Below are 8,360 nucleotides of genomic sequence, written 5' to 3' on the forward strand. Positions count from 1 at the left end.
CGGGGCGCAGCTCGGTCGGGGCGTGGCGAGGCAGGGCGTGGCCGGGGCATGGCGGCGGCGGGCGCGATGGTGCGCGCGTGGTGGCCGGCGGGGACGCGCGTGGCGCCATGCGCGACGGCAGGCGGCGACGAGCGGCGACAGCGACAGCAGCGGGCTAGCGCGGCGAGCAGCGCGAGCCGGCGGCTGCAGGGTGCGAGCGCGCGGGCACGGCGAGTGTGCGGTGGCGAGCGAGCGAGGAGCTGAAGTGCAGACGGATAATTTGGGTTTGGTCGCCGTGTTAGGCGCCTCCAACAACGAGCGGACATGCATGCCCTTTTTGCTACCTATTGCCACCCTAAACGGACGAAATCCGGATAAAGCGGACTTCCGTTTAGGATCGCGCAGTGGAGTTGGCCTTAAAATCATGTTTGAATTTTCTTAAAAGAAATTAATCTGTTGTGTATAATATATCATATGTATGTGGCTGCCCCTTTTAGACATATAAGCTTAGTTAGTACAGTGGTTATGGGCGTGAGGTCTTGTGTTCGGTCCTTCGCCAGCATGTTTTCTGGAATTTTGCCATCTGATTTTACTCTTTGCTGATGTCGGTAGTTTCTTATAAATTTGCGCTGCAGTTCTTCTGGAATAGGTGGCATGTCGCAGTGGCTAGCGCATCACGAGCCTCGGTATCAGGTCACGAGTTTGATTCCCCAGAACTTCTTATTTTTGCGATATTTTCATCCCACGAAGTAAAGCGAATGGACGGGCCCAGGTGAGCCGCCTCTTGTGCAAAACTGCAACTACTTGCCGCAATAAGCGGCATATAGGAGCTCCTGTTGAGGGAGTCCTGGATTAGGGGGAGTTCGGATGGCCGGACTATACCTTCAGCCGGACTCCTAGACTATGGAGATACAAGATTGAAGACTTCGTCCCGTGTCCGGATGGGACTTTCCTTGGCGTGGAAGGCAAGCTTGGCGATGTGGATATTTAGATCTCCTACCATTGTAACCGACTTTGTGTAACCCTAACCCTCTCCGGTGTCTATATAAACCGGAGGGTTTTAGTCCGTAGAACAACCCAACATACAATAATCATATCATAGGCTAGCTTCTAGGGTTTAGCCCCCTTGATCTCGTCGTAGATCTACTCTTGTACTACCCATATCATCAATATTAATCAAGCAGGACGTAGGGTTTTACCTCCATCAACAGGGCCCGAACCTGGGTAAAACTTCGTGTCCCTTGTCTCCTGTTACCATCCGCCTAGACGCACAGTTCGGGACCCCCTACCCGAGATCCGCCGGTTTTGACACTGATATTGGTGCTTTCGTTGAGAGTTCCTCTGTGCCGTCGCAATCAGGAAGGATGCCTCTTCCCGTCTTTAAAGACGGCGCCGTTACTATGGGAGCCTTGGCTGTCGGCCAAACCCTCCGGCTAGGTGGTTTTCTTATGACCACCTGTTCGGCTGTTGCGCCGACGGTGACCTCTCGGGTCATCAAAAGCAATCTTCACGTCAGCTCGGAACTCACCGAGCAGTTAGATCCAATGGATCTCTCTTCCGTAAACGAGCTCTTGGATCGCATCACCGCCCTGGGGGTCACTACAGATTACGACCAAGTTGGGCTTAAACCCGATCTAAGAGAAATTAATTCTCCCCAAGCCACCCATCACGTTGCCGTGGTCGAGGCGCTGTGCGGCGATCCTTCATCTATCCTAAGGACTAGCTACGTCCAGATTCCCGATCCCTCCAAGCCGGATACCCGCGGAGGGGAGGACGTAACTCAAGACCTGAACTTAGAATCAGGGAGCGGGCTGGATTCATTGGACAACTTCCAAGAATCCAAACTTCAGAGTTCGGAAACTCCTTGGCCTTTGAGCCTCAGATTGGGTGAGGTTTCGGATTTAATTACACCCACCCACCCGAACGTAAGCGATCTATCCCAAATCAGGCAAAAGCCCGAAGAAATAGTACATCATTACTGGGCCAGATTCCTCCTGGTTATGAACAGGATAAAGGACTGCCGCAAGGAAGACGCAATTTCAATATTCTGCAATAATTGCACGGACAAGGGAATCCTCAACGCCATAAGTCGTCGCGATATTACGCGCTTCGCTGACTTGGCGTCCATAGTACAAAAGTACTGTGCGATGGAAAGTGCCCGGAAAACCGAAATAAAATTTTGGGACAATCCGGCCCTGAATAGAAACCCCGTCCGAAACAAAAGGGTGCATCATCGACAAACACCCGAGTTAAACACCAAAAAACCAAAACCCTCTACAGGACATGGAACCGTACTGGAAGGATGGCTTAATGGACCCTGTAAAATTCACAGTACAGAGGGCGCCACGCCAACTCATAGCCTTAGAGCATGTTGGATACTCCAGCAGGTGGCCAAAATTGGCGAAGATCTCCTATTCCGAAGGCCGCAGAAAGCCACCCCAGGGTCACCAGTACAGTCCTAATAGTCTTCGAGACTTTCACATCAAATAATATGCGAAAAAGAGCACTCCGCAGCCTCGCCGAAGTCTACCAAGTAGCAACAATAAACCCATGGAGTGACACGGCTATTACTTTTAATGCCAGTGATGAACCTAAATTTCGAACAGCCCGAGCACCAGCCGCACTGGTCCTCAGTCCAATAGTGGACGGCTTTCGCCTCACCAAGGTACTCATGGATGGAGGCAATGGATTGAACCTCATTTACGAGGAAACCCTTCACAAAATGGAAATAGAGTGGAACCGCATTGAGCGAAGCAGCACAACCTTTAGAGGAATAATCCCCAGTCGGGAAGCGCGTTGCACAGGAAAAATCACACTAGATATGGTGTTCGGCACGCCGGATAATTACAGGTCCGAAGAGGTCACGTTCCATGTGGCCCCGTTCAGTAGCGGATACCACGCTCTGCTCGGGCGGGAAGCATTTACAATCTTCCAAGCAATACCCCATTACGGGTACATGAAGCTCAAGATGCCCGGGCCAAATGAAATCATCACTCTCGCTAGTGATCCAGACACTGCACTCCGCGCCGAAAATAAGACAGCCGCACTGGCCCTTGAGGCACTATCAGAAGCCCTGGCGGCTGAGGAGCTGACCGCTCTGCGCTCCACGATGAACAGGGACGATGTGATACTCGACAAGAGATCCAAGCCCACCTCCTTTAAACCAGCGGATGAAATATTCAAATTCCAGGTCCATCCAACGGACCCCAATAAAACATCTTCCATCGGGGCGCAATTAAACCCTGATGTAGACGCCGCACTGCAAGAATTCCAACGTGAAAATTGGGACATCTTCGCCTGGCACCCTTCAGACATGCCAGGAATCCCACGCAGGATGGCCGAACATAGCTTAAATATCCTAAAAGGATTCAAACCTATCAAACAAGCTCTTCGGCGTTTTTCCGAACCTAAGAGACAGGCCATGGGAGAGGAGCTAGCCAAGCTATTGGAGGCCGGATTCATCAGAGATATAAAACATCCGGACTGGCTAGCAAACTTGGTGATGGTACCAAAGAAGGACAAATCCTGGCGCCTGTGCGTCGATTTTAAAGACCTTAACAAGGCTTGCCCAAAGGATCCCTTCCCTCTCCCCCGCATCGATCAAATTATCGACGCTACCGCAGGACACGATTCGTTGTGCTTCCTCGATGCATATTCAAGCTACCATCAAATCAAGATGGCAGAATCTGACCAAGCCGCAACGGCATTCATCACACCATACGACCCATTTTGCTTCAACACGATGCCCTTTGGGCTAAAAAACGCCGGCGCAACATACCAGCGCATGATTCAAACATGTCTGGCAAACCAGATCGGCAAAACAGTAGAGGCATACGTGGATAATGTGGTCGTAAAAACAAGACATGTCGAATCTCTAGTAGACGACTTGAGGCTTACATTTGACAATCTCCGAACATACGACATAAAGCTCAACCCGGAAAAATGCGTTTTCGGCGTTCCAGCCGGAAAGCTCTTGGGCTTCATTGTATCCGGTAGAGGAATTGAAGAAAATCCAGCCAAGATCCGAGCTCTGTCACAACTGGACATCCCAAAGGACCTCAAACAAATACAAAAATTAACAGGATGCGTGGCGGCTCTAAGCCGCTTTATCTCCCGTCTGGGAGAAAAGGCTCTACCTCTTTACCGCCTCCTTCGGCGCACCGAGCACTTCGAGTGGACGGATGCCGCCACGGCCGGACTCAACGAAATAAAGGCCATATTGGCAACAAACCCAGTCCTGGCCGCGCCAAATATCGGCGAACCAATGCTATTGTACATTGTAGCTACCCACCAGGTTGTTAGCACAGTGCTCGTCGTCGAACGAGAAACGGACGGACACAAATACCCCCTTCAAAAGCTGGTCTACTATGTGTCCACTGTCCTCACTCCATGCAAATCACGGTACCCGCATTATCAAAAGATTGCATACGCAGTATTCATGGCATCCCGGAAGCTGCACACTACTTTCAAGAGTGTTCGATAACAGTAGCCTCCGAAGTACCACTTAATGATATTATCAACAACCGCGAAGCAACGGGCCGGATTGCAAATGGGCCATCGAGCTCCTCCCATTCGATATAACTTATAAGCCATGGCGAGCTATTAAGTCGCAAGTTTTGGCCGACTTCGTCGCGGAATGGACGGAGGCCGAACTCCCTAAAGAGTACGTCACATACTCAAACTGGATCATGCATTTCGACGGCTCTAAAATGTTGGCCAGTCTGGGGGTTGGCGTCGTTTTGACGTCCCCCATGGGAGACACAGTCCAATACGTACTCCAGATTATGTACACAGACTCCAACAATGCAGCCGAATATGAGGCCCTTTTACATGGTCTCCGGATGGCAGTATCCATGGGCATTCAACGCCCAGAGGTGCGAGGGGATTCGAACCTCGCAATATCCCAAATAAATGGAGACTTTGATGCCAAGGATCCAAAAATGGCAGCTTATCGCAACGCCATCCTAAAAATGTCAGCTCGGTTCGAAGGGCTCGAATTTCATCATATAGCCCGGGAAAACAATCAGGCGGCAGACGTCCTGGCACGTATCAGCGCAAAATGCGACGCAATCCCCCCCAACGTCTTCTTGGAACGGCTGTTCAAGCCATCCGTAGTATGGGAAGGGGAATCTGGCAATAACATTCCGGACTCAATCGCACTGCCCGATGACGAACAATCGGACATAATCGGCGGCTCCGCCAACGAAGTCACACCTTCAGCCCACGTAATAATGGCCATTATCGCCCCGTGGACAGAACCATTCCTAGCTTACCTTACTAGGCAGGAACTCCCAGAGGGCCAAAACGAGGCACGCTGCATAGTGCGGAGATCTAAAGCCTATAAAGTCCATGAGGGAGAGCTTTATAAGAAAAGCACTACAGGAGTCCTTCAAAGGTGCATCTCCGAAGAGGAAGGGCGGAACTTGCTGGCTGAAATTCACGCCAGACTCGGTGATCATCACGCTGCAGCTCGGTCCCTTGTAAGCAAGGCTTTCCGTACAGGCTTTTATTGGCCAACGGCCCGGGCAGACGCTCAGGACTTAGTCCAAAGATGCGTCGGTTGCCAGCTTTTCGCAAACCAAAGCCATATGCCACCCACCGCCCTCCAAACTATCCCCATAACATGGCCCTTTGCGGTCTGGGGGCTTGACATGCTGGGACCCCTTAAAGTAGGAACCCACAAGAAAAAATACTTATTGGTCATGGTGGATAAATTCACCAAATGGATAGAAGCCAAGCCTATTAAGACGGCCGAATCCGGACCGGTGATAGACTTCATATCCGGGGTCGTACACCATTACGGCGTCCCCCACAACATCATCACTGATAACAGCATGAACTTTACGGCCGACGAGGTAAAACTCTGGTGCAAAAACATGGGCATCAAGCTCGATTATGCCTCCGTCTATCACCCACAAACTAACGGCCAGGTCGAACGTGCAAATGGTCTTGTTATGAGCGGCATCAAACCCAGATTAGTGCGATCCCTCAAGGAATCGAACACGCACTGGGTAGAGGAGCTCGACTCCGTACTCTTGGGGCTGCGGACCACGCCGAATCACACCACCGGATACACACCATTTTTTTATGGTGTACGGCGCAGAGGCCATTTTGCCTTGCGACATAATTCATGACTCACCTCGAGTGTGCATGTACGAAGAAAGAGAAGCCGAACTCAATCGGCAGGACAGTTTGGACACCTTGGAGGAGGAGCGTGACGTGGCAAAAGCCCGTTCCGCATTCTATCAACAGCATGCTTGAAGATATCAAAGCAGAGAAGTACGGGCCAAAAATTACAATATTGGCGAACTAGTTCTACGCCTGTCGGACAAGAAAAAGGACAAACTGAAGCCCAAGTGGGAAGGTCCCTTCATAATCGACCAGGTCCTGACTGGTGGAGCGTACCGCCTGCGAGATGCATCGGATAACCGACTCGAGCCGAACCCATGGAACGCAGCCCGTCTCCGAAGATTCTATGCCTAGCGCCGGACTCTGTGTTCGTCTCCTTCCTCTGTCCATTTTTTACATTTTCTGTCTTACATTTCTCTCCTTCCCCCTTTCTTTTTTTCTCTCTTATAGCCCTTAAAGGCTCATCAAGTGGCGCGTTACCCGCGCTCACTAAACCTGGGGGCTTCTTTAAACAGAAGCTTACTTATCCGGGCTTCATGCCCAACACATGTGTCAAACTTCCGCATGTACCTTTTATTCACCATTATATGCATCGACATGACTTAAGTTTTGGCCAAGCTGGGTTGCCTGGCTCTTGTGCTTACCCCTATGTTCCCGATTGTTCGGCTAGGTGGTAAAGGGAGCACCTCTGCGATTGTTACTGCCGGGTCAGCCGGATGTGTACCTCAGACTGGGTGAAGCCGAAAGCTAGCGTTCTTAAGGGAATATTCGGTCGGTGAACTAAAGATGACCTTTTTACTTATTTACTTATGTGCCCCAGATGCTTTTTCTGCGTTCGCAGTCCGGACATGCACTTCAGGGCATGCCTCCCAGAGAAAGGAACCCCTAACGGAACTATTCTCTCTGGAAGATGTTTCTTACTAACCATGTAATATAACATAACTAGTTGGGCACTTGTCTGATAAAGCACTAATGACCCCTACGCCTGGTCTCCATGCATACCCCGGTTGTTATATAACCGCAAGGGTATTCGGACACACTCCGGACCGTCAGGTCCCGAGGTCGAAGCAAGAAGGTCGGCAATGACAAACGATCTACAATCCGGCTAGAAGGCATTATAAATGTCAATTAATTTACATAGTCATTTTGACTGACTGTATTCCTCTTCAATACCATCTAACAGGCTGTCTAATTTACAGTCCTATTGGGAATACTTTGCGGCTAATTCTACTTGGCCGTATACTAAGCTTACAGGGATCTCCTTCCCATCGGGCCCCACAGGTCCGACCTCGGCCATGTGGTTTGGGTCAGCCTTTGTGTACCGCGTCTTCACCATGGCCCAGGCCTCCCTAGCGCCTTGACGGCAGGCCGATATCTTCCACAATGGAAGCGCCGCCATGCTCCTTTCAGCTTCTCCGCAAGCTCTCCAAGGCCCTTGGGCATGGAGAGGGATGGCCATAAGGCTTGGGCAATGCCTTGCATCGCCTGCCGAACTCGCTCGTGCAGTTGCAAGAGCTCGGGAAGAAGGTCACCCGTAGAACCGGGCATCTCCTCTGCAGGACGACCTGTTAGCATACCTACAGACATCACTCTGTTAGTCGACTTCCTCGCCGAACTCTTTTTTTTCAATGTTTGTTCAAGCACTTACTAAATATGTCGCGTTGAAGCTGCTGATTCTCCTTAACGGAGTCCGACAGCTGGGCTCGAACATCTTTCAGTTCAACACCCAGCTTGGTGTTGGCATCCTGAAGATCATTCTTCTCCCGCCTCACCTTTGTTAGCACACTCTCGCCAGCCTTTAGCCGGCGTAGGAGTTGTTGCCTGTCCGGATCTAGTCCGGCGCCATCTGCAATTTCATTTGTCAGATTTGCACATATGCCGCATTTCTCACTTATCTTTTTGAAGCATATATTACCAGAAGGGGTCTCCTTAGGCTCCCCTGTCGCGGCCAGTGCGGCCTCAAGTTGGGCTTGACACTCTTTTAACTCCCGATACAACTGGGTATTCTTCTCTGAAAGAACCTGCATATTACATGATCCTTAAATCAGCTATTCTCACTGCTTCATGTCTCGGGGGCTACTGGTATATATAACCATTAAAATTTTCTCACCCGTATGTCTTTTACATATTGCTCCGTGGCCCTGGCTAGACCATTCTGAGCGGCACGGAGATATGCATCTCCAGAATTGAAGGCGTCCAACGCCTCTTGGGAGAAACAGGCGTCGCGAAGAACTGTCCGGCGATGCCTATGG

This window comes from Triticum dicoccoides, chromosome 6A, assembly GCF_002162155.2.
Source record: "Triticum dicoccoides isolate Atlit2015 ecotype Zavitan chromosome 6A, WEW_v2.0, whole genome shotgun sequence".
In the NCBI taxonomy this organism is placed as follows: Eukaryota; Viridiplantae; Streptophyta; class Magnoliopsida; order Poales; family Poaceae; genus Triticum; species Triticum dicoccoides.